This window comes from Puma concolor, chromosome D1 (genome assembly GCF_028749965.1).
Source record: "Puma concolor isolate L17-30 chromosome D1, mPumCon1.1.hap2, whole genome shotgun sequence".
Lineage (NCBI taxonomy): Eukaryota > Metazoa > Chordata > Mammalia > Carnivora > Felidae > Puma > Puma concolor.
In genome coordinates this window covers 36,669,407-36,694,343 of record NC_141676.1, presented here as the reverse complement: position 1 = coordinate 36,694,343, position 24,937 = coordinate 36,669,407, and the positions used below count along the sequence as shown (strand labels likewise).

The window sequence follows — 24,937 nt, the reverse complement described above, 5'->3', positions numbered from 1 at the left end:
AAATATGTCAACATTATTATGAGCCTATTTTCCTTTTTCTGCACTTAATTTTTTCTTTATATGTGTTATTTAGAGTATAGACTTAGAATTATGACATCTTTTTCTTAAATTAAATTCCTTAATAATTATGAAATCCCTTTTATCTCTAAGGACGTTTTCTGCATTAAAATCTACTTTATGTGATATTAATGAGTTGTACCAAATTGCTTTTGATTTTCTATACAGCATTTTTTTTTAAAAGTTCTCATCCTCAGATTTAAAGTGTAACTCGTTTAGGGGCGCCTGGGTGGCACAGTCGGTTAAGCGTCCGACTTCAGCCAGGTCACGATCTCGCGGTCCGTGAGTTCGAGCCCCGCGTCAGGCTCTGGGCTGATGGCTCGGAGCCTGGAGCCTGTTTCCGATTCTGTGTCTCCCTCTCTCTCTGCCCCTCCCCCGTTCATGCTCTGTCTCTCTCTGTCCCAAAAATAAATAAACGTTGAAAAAAAAAATTAAAAAAAAAAATAAAATAAAGTGTAACTCGTTTAGGCAGTATATAAGAGGAATTTGTACTTTTATTCAGTCCCCAAATTGAGTCATTTACTTGGAGTATAATATATATTTACATTTATTATCATCATTGATATGGTTCTGTTTTCTTTTACCTTCCTGTTATTCATTCCCATATGTGTGATTCAGTTTTTATGTTCCATTTTTCCCCTTCTCTTTTGAATTAATCATGCATTTATATCTTTGTAAACTCTATTAAATTATCATTTACACACTGTTTAATTCTTCTTTAAATTATTACTCAGAGGGTTGTAACATCAACCATTATCTTATTACAGTCCAAAAAAACCAATATTTACATTTTTCCCAATTCTACTAGAGCCCTAAATCTATTAAATTATATCCACAATATGTATCTTTTATTTCCATGATTTCAGTTCTACATAGGGTTAACCTCATTAGACCAGTATAAATATTGTTCATTTTTATTTAAGTTATTCATTTTTTGTAATGTTTATTTATTTTTGAGAGGGAGAGAGAGAGCGAGCGCAAGCAGGGGAGGGGCAGAGATAGAGGGAGACACAGAATCTGAGCTCAGCACAGAGCCCAAGGTGGGTCTTGAATCTATGAACAATGAGATTATGACCTGAGCCAAAGTGAAATGCTTAACCAACTGAGCCACCCAGGTGTCCTTAAGTTATTTATTTTTAATCAACACTTATTTATATTTGCCCACTTATTTGCTCTTTTTAGTCTGCTTCATTTTCTCCTACACATCCATGTTTCCATTGCTATCTCTTGACTATAATCTGCAATATTCCTTTCTTTACATGTCAGCCTGCTTGCCTCCAATTTCTGTCTTCTATTTCTTGTCTTTATTTTTAAGGATTTTCTTTCTGAGTATTTATTACTAGGTTGGTTGCTATTTGTTCTTAGTACACTAATGCCATACCATTGCCACTAGTTTCCATTGTTTCTATTAAGAGGTCAACAAATATTTCTTTCTTTGATAGTAATGTATTTTTTTTCTTCCCTGTATATTTTCAAGATTTTCACTTTGTGTTTTTTTTTTTAATTTTTTTTTTTAACGTTTTTTATTTATTTTTGGGACAGAGAGAGACAGAGCATGAACGGGGGAGGGGCAGAGAGAGAGGGAGACACAGAATTGGAAACAGGCTCCAGGCTCTGAGCCATCAGCCCAGAGCCCGACGCGGGGCTCGAACTCACAGACCGCGAGATCGTGACCTGGCTGAAGTCGGACGCTTAACCGACTGCGCCACCCAGGCGCCCCACTTTGTGTCATTTTTTAGCAGTTTTACTATTATGTATAGAGGAGAGTTGGTTATGTGTGTGTGTCTGTGCCTGTCTGTGTGTAAAGCTATACTGCTCTGGTTTGCTGCCCCTTTTGAGTCTGCGTATTCATGTCTTCCACTCATTTTTGAAAACCGCTCATTGTATTTTCATGTACTGCTTTTCTTCCATTTTCTCTCTCTTTTCTCCATGGAACTTGAATTGCCTGTATGCTAACACATTTGACTGTGTTGCATATGTCTCTCATACTTTTAAATTTTTTTAATTTTCTTTTTATGTTCCAAGTTGAGTGTTTATATCTGTATTTCTATATCCAGTTCATTGGTAGGTTTGTCTTTATTGCTTTATTTTCCTTTTACAGTTAGTCATATTTTATTATCTCAATCATATGATTTATCTAAATCATAAAAATTATCTATTAATGTTTAGAAAGATTCAGTCAGCAGCCAGTTTATCCCTATTTTACCTGATGATTCTTTCAAGGCTAAGGTTTCTTGTCTCTCAGTCCTATATTCTTGGGTTCCCAAATCTCAGCTATTCTTGGGTTCCCAAGTTAGCTCTTCAGCTTCCCAGCCCATGCAATTTTAAATTTTATAAATATCTCTAGGAGAGACTATATTTATCTAAAAGCAGGACCTCACCCCATGAATATCTTTTTCCCCCTAAACATTGAAGATAGTGAACTCTCTTATATATATGTTTTTGGCTTAGTTTTCCAGCCCTGTATCCAATCCCAGAGCTAAGAATTAGCTTCAAATTTGAGACCACTGAAAGGTTCATGTGTTACTCTAGGCCTGAGTTTCTGCAATATGCATTACTGGATTATCTTACTGTCTTTGGAAAGTATCTTGTCTGGAACAAGCTTGATTTTAACCAACAGGCAGAAGCAGACAATGTCACAAGTGGAGCAAAAGTAGCTGGTCATCCTCAACTCATCACAATTCTTTTTTTTAATGTTTACTTATTTATTTTGCATGAGCAGAGAAGGGGGAAAGACTGGGAGAAAGAGGGAATCCCAAGCAGGGTCGATGTTGTCAGCACAGAGCTGGACAGAGGGCTCCATCTCACAAATTGTGAGATCATGACCTGAGCCAAAAGCAAGAGTGGGTCACTTAACCAACTGAGCCACCCAGGCACCCCCCAACACAGTTTTTTTTCCTGTGAATTTTAGCTCATGCAGGCCTTATTGCCTCCAAAGTCCCCCAATGCCTTTAAAAGTATGGTTTTGTAATTTATTTGGCTAGGTGTGACAGGAGCATTACTCTGCTGCAAACTGCTGCATCTTACCTGGAAATGTTTCTGTGGAGTTGTTTGAGCAAATTGTAGATAAAAAACTATATAGTTTATTTGGTATCTGTGTACATAACTTCTAGATAGGGTTTAATTTTCTTCTGGCAGGCAGCTTGGTTAGGAGTAGATTACCTTAATCTTCTCAAAAATTAGGTGCTTCAAATTTATTTTCAGTGACAACTGGTTTATCTCCAGTCTAGTTTATCTCCTTAGATAGAGTCTTTTGGATTCTAGTAGAAAATTCTGGGTGTTTACAGAGCCTTTAATATGACAGGAGCTCAACTCTAATTTTTATTCTACCAATCTCCTGATATGATGAGGGTACAGTTTGGACTCTCATGTTCAGCCTCAGATTTCTGCTTAACTTCTCAGCTCAATACCCATCCCAGGTAACAATCCCCCTACTTCTCCCCCTGGCAAATTGGAAAACTACTTCAAAAGGAAAAGTGTTTCCAAATGTCTGGTTCATTTTGCTTAGGTTATTTTCTCTCTCAGAATTATAATTTAATAAGTCTTTGCTGTGGTATGCTCTCAAATATAATTTTTGTCTTTTTTTTTACCCCAGCTTGGCTAGTTGTTCTCAGTGAATGGATTGGTCCACAACAAATTATGGTGCTGCTTTCAAATTAATTATCATGTATTTTAATTCTATTTCTACTTTTAACCACACAAGATGTTATAAGTATAGTCACTATGTATTTTTGGCCTACTCTACATATTTAGTTTTTTCTTTTTCCCCATTCCTTCTTTTAATCTCTTTTGTTTCCTTAATAAACTTCTAAAATTCCCTTTAGTATAGCTATGCTGTTAACCTATTCTCTGCAAATAAAAGAGAACACATTTATAATTCTCTTCAATTATTCAGAATAACCTATGGGAAAAAATAGGTGCTGCTCGACTTAACATAACATGAAATTATATTTTTAATCAATAAAGCAACGTACTAAACTTTTATTCACAGATAATGTCAGATATTTATAATTATTAATTTATAGAATTGTTACATTTTAGGGTAATGAAATAAATTTATAATTCATTTGATTAATGGGACTTCTAGGGGCCTGTGAAAATGACTATACGATTTCTTTGACCCAAATAGGAAAAAAAATTAAAAGACATAAAACCAAAAAGAAATTGATTTACTTGAAAAGAAAAACACTGCATTCTGAGCATGGTGGATTTTACTATTTTACTATATATATATATATATATAATGAAATTTATTTTGAAGCCTAGCTCCATTATTCATGAGAAAGAAATCACTTCAAAATTTGCCCCACAAGGAGGAGTTCTGACCCTTCTCATTAACCTTCTTTTTCCTCACCCCTAATCTCAGCCTTCACACATTTCAACAGATCTCTGATGTTACTGATGCATGTTAGTCCTCAAATTGAAATGTCATAATCCACTTAAAATTCTCCTCGATTCACATCAAACTCAGTCATCATCCCTGTGCAACAGAACTCTTAAAGAGTTAGAAATAGAATTTTGTAGTGCTCTATGCATTTTTAAAACAATCCAGTAAGTACAAGAAATATATAATACTTATATAGGACATAAAAATAAAATCAGTTGTCAAAAGTCCTCTTTAACCTAGTAATTTTCTGGAAACTTTCGTGGTTGCTATAGATATAATTAATTGGCACTCTGTGCCTTCACAAAACAAGAGGGGATTTTTCGAGTCATGTGCATAACTAATTTCCTTCTAAATCAAGCATAATTTCCTTACATTAATGGTAGCGAAATAAGCCTGAATTTCCAGGTTATTTGTGACTGACTCTATAAGAGAATCTTATTTTCTTATTTCTTATATCTAAACCACAGAACACAGAAGAAAAAGGTATTCCAAATGACTTTGGATCAAGCTGAGTCTCATGGACAAATAATTATCACTACTTAGTGGGCCGTCGACTCTGCAGGGCTGCCATGCATTTCATTTCAATGACCATGCAATTTTGGCATCAAAGTGTATTTATCAATTAGTAAAGGATGAACAGTTTTTGATAATCTTTGATTTGTCAATGACAAGACAGAGGTGACTTAAAAAATGTAACACATATAACAAAAGTCACTTAAAAGAGAAATAAGTATATATCTGATAAAAACAATTTAGTGCTGGCGGTGTCAGCATGCTTCTTTACTCCTCAAAAATGTTACATAAGACATGAATAGACACTTTTCCAAAGAAGACATCCAGATGGCTAACAGACACATGGAAAGATGCTCAGCATTACTCATCATAAGAGAGATGCAAATCAAAACCACAATAGATAACATCTCACACCTGTCAGAATGGCAAAATTTAACAACTCAAGAAACAACAGATGTTGATGGGGATGAGGAGAAATAGAGTCCCACTATTGGTGAGACTGCAAACTGGTGCAGCCACTCTGGAGAACAGTATGGAGGTTCCTCAAAAAATTAAAAATAGAACTACCTTACTACCCAGCAATTGCACAACTAGGTATTTATCCAAAAGATACAAAAATGCTGATTCAAAGGGGCACATGATCCCCAATGTTTATAGCTGCACTATCAACATTGCCAAATGATGGATAGAGCCCAAATGTCCATCAACTGATAAATGCATAAAGATGTGTGTGTGTGTGTGTGTGTGTGTGTGTGTGTGTGTGTGTACACTCTGGAACCAATACTACACTGTATGTTAACTAAATGGAATTTAAATAAATACATTAAAAAATATTATATAGCTATGGTAGAATGGGGATGAATTGCAAGGCCATAATTTGTACTGGAACCCCACTGTAGGGTGGAGCAGGCCCTAGAGGACCACACCCATTTGGAGTACTGAAAGGAACTTTTGACAGCATGGGAGATAAAAGACTAGACATAAGGCAGACCCAAACCAGCTTAATCCTGAAAAAAGAACACAGAGTGAAATCATAGATAATTGTCAGCAGTCAGTACATAAGAAGACAGTAATCTGGAAATATGAGACAGAAATAAAATCTCAGGGGAAAATACAAGGGACGTGGTATTGGCAGGACTGGAAAACATTACTAGTTCTAGAAAACCAAGTACTAGACCATGTTTGATAAGATGTATCTCAGACACAAGGTGATAAAAAGGAAACCTCAGTCTGAGACCTGGAATAAGAAGGTCAAGACTGGAGTAGCCACAAGCCTGATTTAAAGTTGAGAGTAAAGATTTTCTGAGCTACCCGGGGAGAGGCCATAGGGCATTCTTCTGTATTCTCATCATAAACTGAAGGGAAACTTTCACAGTGTCCAAAGCCCTTGATATCTTGCAAATGAAGGAGGAAGATGTGTTCATTCCTTACAGCAGGAACTCACTCGCGTTGCACCAACCTGACTTTCAAATGGAACAGTATATCTACAAAAGGATAAGTGCTGGCATTACATCATAAATCTGAAGAGAACCTGGGAGAATCTTCTGGCAGCTCATGCTATTGTTGCCATATAAAACCCAGATGATATCAGCATCATATCATCCAGGAGTACTGACCAGCAAGCTGTGATGAAGTTTGCTGTTGTTATTGGAGCCACTCCTATTGTTGGCTGTTTGATTCCTGGAACCTTCACTAATCAGATTCAGGCAGCCTTCCAGGAGCCAAGACTTCTGGTGGTTACTGATCCCAAGGCTGACTACCAGCCTCTCACAGAGGCATCTTATGTTAACCTGCCTACCATCATTCTGTGTAACACAGACTCTCCTCTGCATTATGTGGACATTGCTAAACCTTGCAACAACAAGGGAGATCACACAGTGTATCTGATGTGCTGATTGCTGGCCCAGAATTTCTGAGCAGCATGACACCATTTCCCGTGAACACCCATGGGAGGTCATGACTGATCTGTACTTCTATAGAGATCCTGAAGAGACCAAAAAGGAAGGGCAGGTGAAAAGGCTGTGACCAGGGAGGAACTTCAGAGTGAATGGACTGCTCCAGCTCCTGAGTTCACTGCTACTCAACCTGAAGTCTCAGACTGGTCTGAACGCATGCGGGTGCCCTCTGTGCCTATTCAGGAGTTCCCTACTAAAGACTGAAGTGCTCAGCCTGTCACTGAAGACTGGTCCACGGTTCCCACTGCTCAGGTCACTGAATGGGTAGAAACAACCTTAAGCTCCTCTTCCACAAAGGCAAACAAAATGGAAATAAGTTTGATGGGAAACAAATGGTTTCTTACCAAAAAAATTGACCATAAAAATAAAACAAAAACATAAGATCACATGATGAAAGAAATCCTAATTTTCCAAGAATATAACTTTAATCACCTTATATTCTTTTCATAAATGAAGAAATATCAATGAGCAGAACTAGTTTTAACAATTTAGAATAAGGTATAGTTATGTTTTTAATTATTTTGGTTTTTGCTTTTATTTTTAGGCATATAAATTTAGATGGGTCACTGATATAGAGAGATTATAAGGAGGACACAGTATTCTCTAAGGACTTGAACAGACTGTGAAAATACATTCAAGAGTATATTGCAACAGAACAAAGAAAAGTGTAGACTTTTATCTCATATTCCAAAGAATACAAATGAATAAAATATCATCAGGAAGAGAATGATTGGCAGGAAGAATTTTTTGCTAGGGAGGCATGAGTCTGAACTCTATTTATAAAAATCTAAATGTAGAGCTGTTTTCAAAAGCAGTCATAGTGCCTGAGGCACAAAAGAGTTAAATATTTCAGTAACTGGAAGAGCTTTTATCCATAATCACACATACCTACTCACTTACCTGTCTGGTATATTGATTGTTTTAAATGGACATGGACAGGCAATTTTCCAAGGAACAAATGGAAGTGACCAATGCACGCGCGCGCACACACACACACACACACACACACACACACACACTTTAACCTGTTCAGTAATTACATTATATTGAGATATTATTTTTTCATCTATGGAGATAACAGACTAAATGAATGGCAATATAAAATTGTAAGATGTGCACACCAAGGCATATTCTTGTCAGTGGATATATAAATTGCTACAATCCCAAAGAAATCAAGTTGACAGTTAAAGAACTGTCAGATGTTGCTGTTTTTTATTCAGCAATTCCTCAAAAAAAAAAAAAATAGATATACTGGCAAATATAAATTCATATGGATACTTACTGCTGCATATTTTAAACTGAAAAATACATACATATATACATATGTACCCCCAAATAGTATTGGAGAAATATTTAAGTTATTCATGATATACTCATCTAAAGTAACAAGGTATCTGTTTTATGTAGGCCTAGCATTCTTTAGCATCTTAGGAATTTACGGATGTCGACAAAATGGCACCTATTGTCAAAGGATGCAAAATAAAGTTAATTACTGGCAAAATAAATAGCAAAAGAATACCTAAAATTGAATGAATCAGGTCTGAACTGGACTGAAACAAGAGAGAAAGAGATGTTTCAGCTATACTGTGTATATATCCTAGGATAGATAGATGATAGATAGATAGATAGATCGATCGATAGATCTAGCAAAGAAGAAAAAAAGGCCAAGTTTTTGCCTCATTAAATTTATACTCTAGTGGGGGAGAGAAACAAGTAAACAAATAAATATATAATGCAATTTCAATTGTGCCAAGCATGAAAGATAATAAAGCATAGTAATAATTACAGCAGATTTTCTAGTTTTATATTTAAAAAATCAGACCTGGAATGTGTCAGTGACATTTGAGGAGGGATCTGAGTTAAGCTGGATAACCATGTAAAGGAAGGAGACCCAGGGAGTATCAAGTATCAAATTCTGAGGAAGAGATTTTCTTCTGGGAAGAACAGGAAACAGGAATGGCAGGACCAGTGATGGAGGTAAGATGCCTAAAAAAGTAGATCTAGGAGGTAGCATGAACCAGGATGGTATGAAAGGATTCAGTGAATAATTTCCCTAGCCAATTAAAAGGAAAAATAAAAGCAGCAGTGGACACAGGAGTCCTACAGATGGGGGATATTTGCACTAGTAAATGGTAGATTAGTAGAAATACTAAGCCTTGTAGCAAAAAGGGCTTGATAACTTCACCTTAGTGCTAAATTCATACTAACTAGCCCATAGTTGGTGCAGGCCTCTGTTACCGCACGGCAAAGAGTCAAATAAAATGCATTTTACCTGCAGTCAGGTAGAACTCAGCAGGAGGAAGAGAAAAGAAGACTTTCGAACTGCAAATTCACCAATCAGGGGGTAGGTAAGTCACTGCTTCCTGAATGGGAAAAAATAAGGGGAAAAATTAAGTCCCTTCTCTGGGCATGGAGAGAGAAGCAAGCAATATTACTTCATCAAATCCAGAGAGTCATGATGGTTGGTGGCTAAATGTTCTAACTGCAAAGTTTTTTAGTCCATAACAATAAAATTAAAAAACAAAAACAAAAACAAAAAATACCCTGGCTTACTCAGAGCTCTTGCATTTTCCTGACAGGTAGTGTCCACTTCTGATGGTAAAGATTAGCATTTATGAAAGTTTTCCTCAGCACAATCTGCCATGAACTACAGAGTTTGGAAGAGGAACTGTTCTTTAATTTTCATTCTTGTTGCAATATGTATTTAAGATGAAAACCTAATATGATGTAGTTAGAAATAAAATAGTTTTCCAGGCACCTGGGTAGCTTCACCAGTTGGTTAAGCATCCAACTCAATTTCAGCTCAAGTCATGATCTCAGGGTTCATGATATTGAGCCCCACATGGGGCTCCATGCTGATATCGTGGAGCCTGCTTGGGATTCTCTCTCTCTCTTTCCCTCTCTCTCTGCCCCTCACCCTGCTTGCATGCAAGCTCTCTCAAAATAAATAAATAAAACTTAAAAAAAAAGAAAGAAAATAGGTTTCAAGGAAGTTTGGGTTTAAAATTCAAGTTTGCTGTTCACTAGATTCAGGTTTACAAATTATATAATTTGATATAATTTGATATCATAGATCCTGTGTTTTTTCATTTGAAAAGTCAGAATGTTACTACCTATCTCATAGAGCTGCTGTTGAAATGGAAAGCCAAGTATTGTAAAGGAGCTTGGAAGATTTCTTTAACCTCTTTCTGCACCTATATTTAAAAACAAAACAAATAATTTCCAGATATTTTATATAAAAATCTATTGAGTGTACACACAAAGATAGGGGAAACACAAATTTAATTTTGTCTTTGAGTTTCCAAATGTCATGTTTTCCATCCTGAGGAAATGTCTTTAAAGGTGGAGCCAGAAGCCTTACAACACTCCAGTGAGAGAGGCTCCAATTTCCATGATTTATCATGAGTAGGGAAAACAAGTCCATGATTAAATTAATCCTAGTGGAAAGAAAAAACTCAGAGCAGAAATAATTTCCCAAAATAATTGACTATCAAGGAAAGAGTGAGACCGTCAAGGGGGTGATGTGGAATGAGAGTGAATACTCGACTGGCTTTCCATCTAGTATTGCAGGTACAATCTGAACTTGACATAGTGATTAACACCAGGCACTATCAGCTCAGGGAAATATGCAAAAGGAAACATCTAGCACTAATGAAATGGAGGGTAATTTTATGTTTTTTTTTTCCAGGACAATTTTTTAAATGAGCCACTTACCATTAATGAGCCACTTACTCAGCAAGAAAAGTTTGAGTTTAAATTAGACTTATATTTGCACTGGAACTCACTGCTGTGCATAACTTCAGCTGCATTAATGCTATACCTTAGCTGTGCACAGAGGAATATGGCCTTTTTCTGTATTTTTCTTATAAACATAGCATCTAGAAAACATTTTCTAAAAACCCTATGCAAGATAGATAAATGACTATATAAATTTATATTAGATATGTTGCAAACACTCATAAGGGAAATCATTAATATCTTCTTTCAATTATTTCTATTATCTATCATCTATCTATCTATCATGTATCTATCCTCTTTCTATCTATCTATCTGTACTCTTTACTTATACATACACACACACCTACAAAATGATTACTATTTATTATTTAATGATTTGGGGCTAATCCTGTAAGGACCAGATAGAAAACTTAATCAATAAAAGTCACACAATTCTTTCATTTAATTAAATTTATTCGAAATCTTCTTTGTCAGGCATTAATATTTACATTTGCTTTCTTTTGGTTTGAATTTACACTTATCCTGTACATTTTTTCCAGCCTTAAAATTATTTTCAGTAAAATATATTATAAGAGTTTATCACTCTCGTATATTGTACCCTCCATTTCATTGGTAACCAGTTGTGAGAATATTGCCCCTCTGTCTTCTGCCTTCTCTTCTTGGGGGTAGCCTAAGCTCTAGATCACTCAGCCCTTATTTATCCATGAGGATGAATACAATTGGTTCTATCTTTAAGGATCATTGAACACTTTCTCAATCATTCATCAATCTATTCCTCTTTGTAGTCATTTCCCTTTATCGTCATTTCCAATGTTCTTATGCGTGAGGTTAAGCCTTTTATCCTAAAGTAGAAGCCTCTCAATCTTTTTATTTCAGTGCTGTTATATCTGGCATATCTCTCATAAAGTGCATATTTTTAAATTGTAGATTTATCCCATTTTACTTCATGTCATAACAGATTGGTTGATGTTGTTTTATTCTACATTTTATAGTTTTTACTACTGCATTTTCTATGTATGTTTATAGGTATATATACGCTATTATACATGTATAATTTTCTTTAGTTCTTTGATCTATATGATCGATACCTTATAACTATTTTAAGTGCATGTAATGGTATATATTTAAATAAGTATAACCTCTGACTTTAATACAGAACATTCAGAAATAATATATCTTTTCTTATTCAAGATGGAAAATAAATAATATTTTTCATTTTCTCCACCTCATTACCCACCTCCACTTCAGTTTTAACTGATATGCAATAAAATTTTTAATTCTAGTAGGTTAAATTTTTATCTTTTACTTATGTATAATTTTTTATTTAAATTACTTGATTATTTAAATAGAATTGACTAGGTTTTCTTTCTTTTTTTTTTTTTACTTTTTTTAATGCTTATTATTTATTTTTGAGAAAGATAGAGAGACAGAATGCAAGCAGGAGAGGGGCAGAGAAAGGGGGAGACACAGAATCCGAAGCAGGCTTCAGGCTCTGAGCTGTCAACACAGAGCCCAATGTGGGGCTCGAACCCATGAAACGTGAGATCATGACCTGAGCTGAAGTCTAACGCTTACCCAACTGAGCCACCCAGGTGCCCCAACTAGGTTTTCTTTTTAATAATGTTTCCTCACACTTAATATTTTATTCTAAGTTATCTTTTATTAAAATAATATTTTTCAGGAAAAATTAGTTGGATAGTGAATTTCATGAGACTTTGGATATTAAAAATTATTTTTGTATTTGTTGCATAACTATGAATATATGTAACACTACAGAACTGTATGCTTCAAAATGATTAAGATTGTAAAATTTGTGTTATATGAATTATACCACAATTAAAAAAAATTTTTGTGGCTTTAAATGTAGATAATATCTTGGAAGTTATATTTAGAACTCTAGTGTCACAAACTCTTTTTCCCCCCTCAACATTTTATATATATGAGTGATATAATATATATATATATGTATATGTATATGTATATGTATATGTATATGTATATATATATGAATGGTAAAATGCTCATGTAATTTTTTTCACACCCACAAAAGCCTTGGGTAGATATACCACCTATAAGATTGTGAAAACATGAAGACAAATATATATTATATAAATATATATTATATTTATATATTTATATATATTTATATATTATATAAATATATATTATTATATAAATATATATTATATATATTATATATATTATATATATAAATTTATTTTCTCCTTTGAAGGAGAAATAGTGGCTTGCCCATTTCTATCAATGTTTATTGTATTTTTTAAAATTTTAATTTGATACTTTCACAATGTTTACCTTTGTTTCACTTATCATTGGATTAGCTCTGTCAACCTGTAGACTAATACATATATCAGTACAATTTTCTTCTGGTATATCTAAGAGTATTGCTTTTGTCTCTTTTTTGTCTATGTTTTGGTTCTCTATTTCTAACCATATATATCAATATATGTCTTTCTCTAAAAATATTATTTTTGGACTCTTTTTGAATTTTGGATGATTTCTCTAACCTGCTGTCAACATCATTAGTTTAATTTTCTTTAGTTTTTACTGTACTTTTTGGCTTCTAATGTCATTTTAAGCTCTGTGATGATACAATTTTTTTCTACCATATATCTTTCAATTTCCTTTGCCCTCAGATTATAATTTTATCAATCATCTTTTGTTTCATAATGCACATGGTCAAACACTTAAATAATTTGAGAATATCAAAACAATTTATGTTCCCTTAGGAGGACATATATATAAAATTTTCACATACAAAGCTTTGTTTTTAATATTTACATTATTTTTTTTCTGAATTTGTTTTCTTAATATTTGTCTTCATGATTTCACAATCTTATAGGTGGTATATCTACCCAAGGCTTTTGTGGGTGTGAAAAAAATTACATGAGCATTTTACCTATTCATGCACGCAAAATTCCCTTGTTGGAATTTAAATTGAGACAGTGATTGATAAATGGATATCCATCCTTTTCTTTTTTCTTTTTTTTCAACAGTGGCAGTCTTATGAGATATAAGTGGGATTGTTGAGGTTCTTAGCATTTGTAGTCAGAAAACTTGGCTTCTAATATTTTTGTTTTATGTCTCTCTTGTCCTCTTTGTTTAACTGTCTTATAACAGTAATCTGAAGTCCATCTAGCTCTGTGGAATTCAAAGAGTGAACTGAGCTAATTGGGGTTTACCCATTCTAAACTGCTTAACAGATTAATAATAAGACATACCTAATGGAAATAAATTAAGTTAAAGACCCATAGACCACATAAAAGATTTTTGTTTTTTGTTTTTTGTTTTTCGTTTTTTTAATTTGTCAAGCCAAATGCAATTTCTTTCAAGTTTTTCATGATGTTTTGAATAAGATCAAGAATTGAGCTCTCAACTTGTGTAGTAGCTTTCCTACCCTCCAAAATTTACTAGTCCCAATTAGGGAAAGTACTTCTACATAAGAATGATGTCATAACAATTGTAAAGTGGGATTTAAAAATGATATTGAATTATAATGTAATTTTCTTTCTTACCCAGGAAGTCAAGGCTTGTAATGCTCTTTATTTGAAAGAGAGAAAAGTGTTCTACATATAGTGATCCACATCAACCACATGAAGTGCCAACGTCTCTAGCCTTTGTTTCCCAAAAATAGAATACTAGGATTTTCAAAATGTCTTCCCACCTGCTAACCATTATTCTAAATAAAAGAAAATATGTAAGTAAATTTTTTTTTTTTTTTAATTTTTTTTTTTCAACGTTTATTTATTTTTGGGACAGAGAGAGACAGAGCATGAACGGGCGAGGGGCAGAGAGAGAGGGAGACACAGAATCGGAAACAGGCTCCAGGCTCTGAGCCATCAGCCCAGAGCCCGACGCGGGGCTCGAACTCACGGACCGCGAGATCGTGACCTGGCTGAAGTCGGACGCTTAACCTACTGCGCCACCCAGGCGCCCTTGTAAGTAAATTTTTAGTGCTCCCCAACTGGACTATATCCCTCAGGTATCACTTGAAGCTTATGTGATATAATCATCACCATGACTACCAGTAGGTTAAATAGTGTCCCATCCCTTCCCAAAAATAACGTCTATCTAGAACCTCAGAATGTGACCTTCTTTGGAAATAGTGTCTTTGTAGATGCAATTAAGGTAAAGATCTATGTGAGATTATACTGAATTAGGATGGACTTTAAACCCAGTGAGCATGTCTTGATAAGATATAGAAAAGGACACACAGAGAAATAGGGGAGAAAGCAATGTGAACATCTCTATGAAGACTTAGGCAAAGATTGGAGTCTAAGGCAAGAAACACCTTGAACTATCAGAAGCTTAAAGAGGCAAGGAAGGATTCTCTCTTACAGTCTTCTGAGGGAGTGTGACTCTACTGATGCCTTGATTTTGGACTTCTGACCTCAGAGCTATGAGAGCATAAATGCCTGTTGTTTTCAATCAACAAGCTTGTGATAAGTTGCCTGACATCCCTAGGAAACTAAGACAATTCCCTGATTTAAAATGTGCTGTTTTGGGGGCGCCTGGGTGGCGCAGTCGGTTAAGCGTCCGACTTCAGCCAGGTCACGATCTCGCGGTCCGTGAGTTCGAGCCCCGCGTCGGGCTCTGGGCTGATGGCTCAGAGCCTGGAGCCTGTTTCCGATTCTGTGTCTCCCTCTCTCTCTGCCCCTCCCCCGTTCATGCTCTGTCTCTCTCTGTCCCAAAAATAAATAAACGTTGAAAAAAAAAAAAAAATTTTTAAAATGTGCTGTTTTGGTCATTTCTATTTCTTTCTGAGAAGAGTTTGTAAGCTCATTCTTATGCTACCACCCTTCTCAAAACTTCTATTTTAATTTTAAAAAGCATTTAACTAAAGGTTCTGTTTTCAGGTCATATAACCAATGACAAAACTCATAAGTTGCTTTAACTAATGTAGATTTGCATAAAGTTTAATTTTGTTTTGTTCTTTGTGTGGGGTTTGATAGAAGGATATTATCTAAGTTAATGATTCTTTTTTTTTAATTTAAATGTTTAATTATTATTTTTGAGAAAGAGACAGAGCACAAGCAGGAGAGGGACAGAGAGAGAGGGAGACACAGAATCTTGAAACATGCTCCAGGCTCTGAGTTGTCAGCACAGAGCCCGATGCGGGGCTCGAACTCATGAACAGCGAAATCATGACCTGAGCTGAAGTTAGATGTTTAACCAACGTTAGCCACCCAGGCGCGCCAACTAAGTTAATGACTCTAATTTCTGTTTATAATTATAAACACACTTCTATCTATCAACAAAAGTAGTCCGCTCAAACGATGATTTTTCAACTCTGTTTAGAGGTCTTAGGACAGATGTGCTAAGATGGATATTGTACAATTTTAAAAATAAAATGCCAACAGTCATTTTGATAGGATACCAGAAAAAGGATTTATTCTCCCCTATTTGATAATCCTTGGTCTATAATTAACTTCAGTTCTTTACTGATTGAACCATCCTTGGATGGTTCATATATGTGTGTGTGTGTGTGTGTGTGTGTGTGTGTGTGTGTGTGTGTGTGTTTTAATCAGAGAAGACAAAACTCAGGAAGGCCAAATGCACATATGCAAACTTTGGAAAATGACTCAGCCTCCTTCTGTGTTGACTTTCTGATATAATGAAATGATTAGGAAGTAAAATCTTAAAAACAAAACAAATAATTAGCATAAAGTTAATAAAAAAGGTTTTCTAGTGGTCAGAATTTTTTGATAATGGAAAGAATAGGGGCACCTGGGTGGCTCAGTTGGTTGAGCATCTGACTTCGGCTCAGGTCATGATCTCGTGGTTCATGAGTTCAAGACCTGCATCAGGCTCACTGCTGTCAGCCCAGAGCCCGCTTTGGATCATCTGTCTCCCCCTCTTTCTGCCCCTTCCCTGCTTGTGCTCTCTCAAATATAAGAAAACATTTTTAAAAATGGAAAGAACAGGGAGTTGCAATAGGAAATCTGGTACTGGATCAACTCACTCCAACAGTGAGTTACTAGAATTCCATTCTGTGACTTAAAACAAGCCAAATGTACATCCTGGTAAGAGTTTAAAGATATGCTTGACTGTAACCTCAATAAATAAAAGAAAATAATAGAAGCAGAGGCTAAGATGTATACAGTGCTTGGGGTATAGAAAATCTTGAATGGGAGATTAAACAGTCCTGATTTATCTCTGAACAAGGGGGATATGGAGTAATATGAGAAGTATTTCTTAAAATTTCTGCATAATTACACAAAGTACATTTCATAAAAATAAACATGATGATGGAAATAAAACATAGTTTGAAACAAACCCCAAGTTTCTTATATTTAAAAGTTTTGGGTTTTTTTTTTTTTGTTTTTTGGTGTTTTTTTTTTTTTTTTACATATTTGTTTTTATCAGAAAGATACATTCACTCTCTAAAATTTTGTTATAGAACATTCTCACAGGAACTGAAAGAAGTGCAGATAAAGTTAAGAAAAACATCAGGGTTAAGAAAGAGAGACACAGAAGGAGAATAATAAACAGGCAAACTAAAATACATAGAAATGCAATCAAATGCACGAAGAAAAATTTCCATAGGAACTCAGTAGAATCTCATTTTCTTGATTCACATATTCTATTGCTAAATCCTTTGAAGCATCAAGGAATAAGAATTTCTATTTCTCAGGGAGGTTAGAAATTTCCTTAGAAGTCTACAGAAAATCCCACGAGCACAGAATATAGCAATAAAGTACTGAATATGGCAGAATATGATGGCCCAGTTTGTGAGTTTACAACTATTAGTTTTAATTCATAACTTAATGAGAAAACTTGCTCACACAGTATAAGATAATTGCTGGGAGAAATACAGGGACTTAGACTCAATTTTCTATGCATGTTGAAGCTGATTTTGGCTGGGCTGTAAGACTTTTAACCTGGAGGTTAGAGGATTGTGGAACATTCTGGCATAACCAGGCCTCATTTGGCTTTCTTATGCAGCATTGTCCTATTTCAGCCTCAGCTGGTCAAGACTAAGGTTGCAATTTATTTTATTTTATTTTTCAAATCACCTGGCACTTTTCCTTCTTTCATTTTGAAATCAAGGAGTTTTTTAACACAGAATGGAAAAACATAGAATAATCCTTCTGTGTTATGGCTTCTTGGTGTTTTAACATAGCCTAGTTAAGCAGCTAGGACTAGGGGTAAAGACAAGACTTCCTGGAAGATTGCAAAGGTTGAGAATACATCAGAGAAAATAGGCAGCACACGTGCCTTTGATCCTCTGAAGAATAATTTATAAATTAATTAAGTCAACCCTCCAAAGATTTTGTCTGTTTATTCAACATTACTAGGTGCCAAGAACTATGTTATTTAGATGCTAGAAATAAGAATTGTACAGCCTAACTGCACAGCCTAACTGCACAGAGTTAATAGCTGACAAAAAAAAGTGCAAAAACGGAAATAAACATCAAAATAGTAAAACGATAATATTAAAAATATTAAAAAACCAAGTGGTAATATAAAAAATATGAAAACTCTAAATATTAAAATGGTAATGATAATATCACAAAAGGAAGTTCACTTCCACTAAGGGTTGGGATCATAGAAGGATTCAGTGATGTTCGAAAAAAAACTGGTGAGTCTTTGAAGAAGGACATTGAAATAGAGGGAAAGACATTCTGGAAAGTAAAAAAAACATGCATTAAGGCACACAGGTAGGAATTACCAGACTGGACGAATAACACTGAAGAAAGTCAGATTGGCTGGAGAGTAGGAACCATAGTAACAGAAAATCTTATCTCAACTTGAAGCCTGGATTAAGTCATGAAATTGTGTCAATAAATATTTCATTACCACTCCAGTGAACTTTTAAAAGGAAACTCACACACCAGCTCAAGATTTGCTTCTCTAGAGAAGCAAGCCTAAGAGCTCTCTAGCCTACATTCCTAGTGTCCATGTCTGAGTGCTTAGGTCTTTCACAGATGCTATTTGGCTCTTTTGCATTCAATACTGTTCATGTCACTCAACCTCATTTCCTCACTGAGCATCTGAGATCCTTGAGGATAAGGATATCTTCTTTTGTTAACATTCATATATTGATCATGACACTTATTACAAAATACTTAGTTAACTCCCTAATAGTGGGATTTGAACAACTAAGCTAGCTTCCTTCAGTAAGGAATGTATTCCTTACATGTATTCAAATGTGCTAAAGATAATAAACTTTTACATTGTATTTTGATGTGAATTTTTTTATCTTTAAATGCTTCCTCAAAGGCATATCTTGCAGAGATCCTTTTTACTATTTTATAGAAAATATTATAATATAAATCCGTATCAATGGTTGGTTCATTCCCTAATTTTGGAGCTCTAGACATTTCGCCAATCAACTTAACTGATGTGCCCAGATTTTTTATCATCTCAAAATTGAGCTTTAATAATGGTAGCAGAAATACATGACTAAAATGTCAATATTAAGGTTTTGATAAAACATAAGAAAACTGAAGTGACCAGGGAATCTGAGATCTGAAAAGTTTAACACTCTCAGTGTAAAGATAACCCAAGAGAATGTCTGTTTCCTATGTAAGACTCCTTTTTGAAATTGCTTCCAGAATTACATATCAGCCAAAGTGAGTCTCCTCATGTTATCGGTGGTTGGAAAAAGCACAGTTGTAACCATGATAAATTACAACCACAGCATTCTTTTACTAAAACAAATGAAAAACAAAAACGAAAAACAGAAACACTTGGTCCTTCTGTGAGACAGACTACTGGTTTATTGCCAGTCATTTTTTAAATTTTTTTTTAACGTTTATTTCTGAGACAGAGGAGAGAGAGAGAAAGAGAGAGAGAGAGAGAGAGAGAGAGAGAGAGAGAGAGAGAGAGAGAGAAAATGAGTGGGGAAGGGGCAGAGAGAGAGGGAGACGCAGAATCCGAAGCAGGCTCCAGGCTCTGAGCTGTCAGCACAGAGCTTGGGGGGGGGGGGGGGTTGTTGGGCTCAAACTCACAAACCTTGAGATCATGACCTGAGCCGAAGTCAGAGGCTCAATTGACTGAGCCACCCAGGCGCCCTGCTAGTCATTTTTTATTTCTAAACTTTTAATTTCTTGAAATGTGCTTCTAATTTCTTAAAATGTGTTTCTAATCTAGAAGAGATGATCTGTTGTTTATATGTACATTTCCCAAAAATACTGCCCAAAGAAACTGATAGTAAATAGCAGAGATTTGCAGATAGATTATTCTGGATTTAAATCTTAGTCCTATCCATATGATCTTGGTAATGTTACCTAGTGTCTATGAGCTTTAGTTTCTCCACCTAATACCTATCTGAGGCTCTTGTGAGCATTAAGTAAGATTATATAAGTAAAAAACCTGCTAAACTTTTAGCTAACCATTTTATTGAATAAGATGGCACAACATAGTTTTAATAATTTCACCCTTATTTAAGTGAATATATCAAAAGCCTTTTTACTGTAAAAAGGATACATATATATATATATATATATATATATATATATATATATAAATTTTTACTAATGTGAGAAAGAGAGAGAGTGCAAGTGGGGGGGTGGTGTGTGAGGGGCAGGGAAAGAAGGAGACAGAATTGGAAGCAGGCTCCAGGCTCTGAACTGTCAGCACAGAGCTGGACGTTGGGCTTGAACCCATGAACTCCAGATCATGACCTGAGCCGAAGTGGGACACTTAACCCACTGAGCCACCCAAGCGCCCCAAGGATATACATTTTTAATGCCAGAATTTGTTATATGATATTGCACAGACAACACACAGTCTGGTTATAAACCCCAAATAAAGTTTTAGAGTTATCTTGGGACTTGAAAAACTCCAATTTTGTGCCTGTCATGTAATTTCTATTTCTCCATTCAAAGGAATCAGGCACATAACGTATTTAAAGCTTTGCATTTTTGGTCCTTTATTCTAAATTTTCTTTAATGTTTATTTTTTGAGAGACAGAGACAGAACATGAGCGGGGGAGGGGACAGAGAGAGAGAGACTGAGAATCACAGATTCTGAAGCAGGCTCCAAGCTCTAAGCTGTCAGCACAGAGCCCGACGTAGGGCTTGAACTCATGAACTGCGAGGTCATGACCTGAGCCCAAGACAGATGCTCAAACAACTGAGCCACCCAGGTGCCCCTAGATATATTAACTTTTAATTTCAGTAAGTATCCAAGCATGGATAGAAGATAGGTGTATATTTAACTTTATACGAGACTTTCAAGTGGTTTTCCATGTAACTATTCCATTTTACATATCCAGCAACACTTATGAGAGCCTTCAGTTGCTTTTTATGCATGCCAAAATTTGTTGTTCTTTATCTTTTAAAATTTAACTATTCTAGAGCATGTGAAATGATATTCTATTGTTATTTCTATTGTGATACAAATAAAATTTGCATTTAATTGATTAACAAGTAAATTTTTATGCACTTTTTGGCCATGGGCATTATTTTATCTAGTAAAATGATTATTCATGTACTCTGTACATGTTTTTAACTGGTTATTGGCCTTTTGTTAATTTTTGAGTCAGGGTTCCCTATATATCCTAAATATTAGTCATCTATCAGATATATTTTGATGTCTAATAAATTTCATTACCTAGATCTTTTGTATTTCTGGTTTTATTGTCTGTATTTCTTTTTTTTTTCAGGTTATTGTCTTACCTTACCTATTTGTGTATTTGTTATTTATATTGGGTAACATATCATTTATATGATAAGGAAAGATAAAATGGAATTTTCGATGATGCTCTTCCTTTAGAGATGATTTACTTCTGATTCTGGAAGGCAGATATTCTTGGGAAATTACCTTAATTTAATAATATGCTTAGGCTGGGCACCAGTATACACATCTGACTCTCTTTTTCTGACCCAGCCTCAGAAGTCACAGAAGGTCATATCTATTGGATTCAAACAAGCCATAAAGTCACCCAGATGCATAGCAGAGATCTCAGTTCTCAACTTAGTAGCAAAGTTCTATAAAACCACGTGAGGCAGATGATATTGTTGGAACTTGTAAGCTATCACAGCACATCCTCTGGCCTCAACAAATTTTGTTCATTTCATATGCAAAATATACTCATCACCTCGCAAAGCACATGGCAGTGGGACAGACATAAGAAGATTTCAATAGGTAATTCCAAAGAAGAGAAAAATAAGAAGGCATATCATAAACTGATGCATACCATTTCTATATCCCAAATCTACATATATTGCCAGTTCCAATTATAGACCATTCCAACTCCCAATGAATTGTTTTCTATAGCTCTTGGCTTCACCTTGTAGACTCTAGTTGGTTTCCCTACAGGCCATCCTTCATTTAAGGAGTGAATTTGGGGCCCATGGGTGGGTGGGTCTGTTAAGAATCCAACTCTGATTTCAGCTCAGGTCAAGATCTCACAGTTTGTGAGATGGAGCCTTGCACTGAGCTCTGTGCAGACAGCACAGAGCCTGCTTGGGATTCTCTCTCTCCCTCTCTCTCTGTCCTTCCCCTGCTCTCTCTCTCTCAAAATAAATAAATTTAAAAAAATTAAAAAAAAAAGAAGTGGCTTCAAAAAATAAATAAATATAATTTGTAAAAAATAAAAAGGAGCAGCTTCTCTGGAAAAACTTCTGCCAACTTCCACTCATAAAATATTTGGAGTTCAAAGGGCCCATTTCATTTGACCCTCTGTCTCATTCAGTTCAAGCTGTTATGATTTTTTTCCAACTATTTTTTGTGTCAGGTATAATTTATTCCATTAGACAAAAGCTGTGCCTACAAATGTATGTGAGAGAAATCCATTACCCTAGGGTCCTAATAAAGTTGTTGTGGGATGGTTTCCTTAAATATATTAGAATCCTTACTGTTTAACAGACAAGATCTATAAGGCACAACGTTAAGATTCTTAGAAGGCTACTTGCCTCTCTGAAATGTTTTATGTGTCATTGCCTTAGATATTCTGAATTCTTAATAAAGGATACTATAGTCCAACCCTGGACTGGTTCTTAAATCTCAGATACTTTCTTACTTCAAAAGTGCTTTTCTAGCTGAAAAGATGGTGTGCCTTGTACATATTCTTCAGGCCCATTCAAAAACCAGGTATTTTATTATTTTGTTTATCTCCCTCCTCTATCATTGTATAAGCACCTTAATTTACCCTTATTGATGGTCCTCTTATTGGTGGATCTGTGGCATAATTTGCAGTTTGGAACTGTCACAAACAACACTGTAGTGTATGTTGCTGAACATATCTTAGCAACCCTTCACATTTGCATGGAAATCTCCTTATATAAGTCAAGTGTCATCAAGTTATGATTTTTAGGCTGAATCCAGTCCACTGTTAGCCAGATTTGGCCATGTCTATTTATTTTTATATTGTCTATGATTTATTTTATAATACAATACTTAAGTAGACGTGGCAGAGAAGATACGGCACTCAAAACCTTAAATATTTACTATCTCATCCTTTACAGAAAAGAAAAAAAAATGTCAATCTTTAATTGAGGTCATAGTTTCTTAGATACATTTTCTATTTTCAGGGTTACCACAAGTGGTACTTTCATTGAACTTTTGCCACTATGTCACAAGTGTTTCCTTCCCTCCAGCTTCCAGCAACATTTTTCAGACTCTTCACTAAACTTGATTGTCAGTCATCTCCAGGCCTATCATGTTTTAGGAATAGTCTTTTCAACATCCTTCCTGCTTCTATCTACTGTTCCATCCCAAAGTCAATGAGACATGTGTCCGGAGTTCTGTTACCCACTCCCAGTACCAAATTTCATCCCAGTCATCTGTGTTGCATAAATATTTACACCACCACTTAGTAACGTAAAGCAACAACAATTATTTCAACTCCACTGATTTTTCTAAATCAGGAATTTAGGAACAGGAATGGCTGGCTGGGTTATTCTGCCTTTGGGGTCCCTCACGTGGTAGCATGAGTCAGGCCAGGGGATGTGGCCTCATATATTTCTAGGGCTTCTCCGTCTAGCCTCTTCACACGGACAGGACTAGATCTTCTCAGACCCTGGGAGTCTCAAGGCATCTGAAATGCATACTTAAGGCTGAGGGCTTCTAGAATAACTACTGTGGTAAATGAGTTAGAAGTGGTCTTAGTTTTTTTCCTAGCTAGCTCAGAAATCACACATCATGACTTCTACTATACTCTGTTGGTTACAAACAAATCACAAAGTTGCCAGATTCAAAGGGAGAAAAAGTAAGCACCACCTCTTAATGGGGGGTGACAAGATGGGAGGTGTTACTGTGGCTCCATTTGGCTAGTAAATCTGCCATATTTGGCATGCCCATCAAATCTAAAAAGAAAATAAGTATTTTCATCTAAAAACAAAGTCCCCTAACCCCTCTAATTTTACATTTCAAGTTGTTTTTTTTTAATTTTTTTTTTTTTTGCACAAAGAGTGCCTACTTCATTAAGTTGCAAAGTATAAGTATTGTCTAATATTATTTACTGGTATAATATTAGATTTGCTTTCAAGGCTTACATCCCACTATTAAAGTTCTCAAAATTGGAATATCAGACCCCAATTTGGGGCACAAAAAGAAAGTAGCAGATTATGTGGAATCTCTCACATTAAATTATAGCTTTTACATCCCTAGTGGCAAAACATGACTTTCTTGGGAAAGGCTAATCTATTTGATCAAAACAATTGTAGAACTACAAATGTATTGGTGTTAAATGATGGAAACACCAGCCTAAGAACTGAGATCAGCTAAATTAATAGCATCAATGGTGATGGGTATCACCACTTGCTTACCTTGAAATCCCATATATCATAATAAAAAGGTATATAATAAACATTTAAGTGACATATGCATGTAAATTATTTAATATAGTACCAAGGATATAAAAATCCATTAAATAAATGTTGGATAGGGTTATGATTATTAGTATGATAATGTTAGATGCAGTATCAGTAATAACACTAATAGTGGATGTAATAATTCCATGCCATTTGAATAGATTAATATACAGTCAATCTAAATAAAGTCAGCTAATTTTAGATCATACTACCACAAACATCAATTATAGCTTACGAAATGTTAATTTTTAGAAAATGTTTTGAACATTTTAATGTGTCCCACTAAAAATAAATCCTAAACAAAAATAAAAACAAACAAAAGAAACTGCAGAACTTTTCCATTTTGACTTGTAGTTAAACTAATTTTTTGCTTACCCTTTGTTTTATGCCCACAAATACACACATACACTCAATGTGTAATGAATTGTTTTGGGTATGACATTCTTTTGGGGACCTTCATGACCGATGAAGCCTATGTTAAAAATTTTGTAATCATAGAATACTAC

General features: G+C 35.1%; 1 long non-coding RNA gene and 1 pseudogene across 1 annotated transcript in view; one reads left to right on the top strand and one right to left on the bottom strand.

Annotated features, from left to right (window-relative positions):
• LOC147576594 (uncharacterized) overlaps positions 1-24,937 on the bottom strand; it is a 124,455-nt gene that overhangs the window by 63,035 nt on the left and 36,483 nt on the right. The window contains exon 2 of the long non-coding RNA XR_015241426.1: positions 9,185-9,275. This is a non-coding gene — a long non-coding RNA (uncharacterized LOC147576594). The remainder of the gene's footprint in view (positions 1-9,184; positions 9,276-24,937) is intronic.
• Positions 6,319-7,293, top strand: LOC112865614 (small ribosomal subunit protein uS2 pseudogene; annotated as a pseudogene).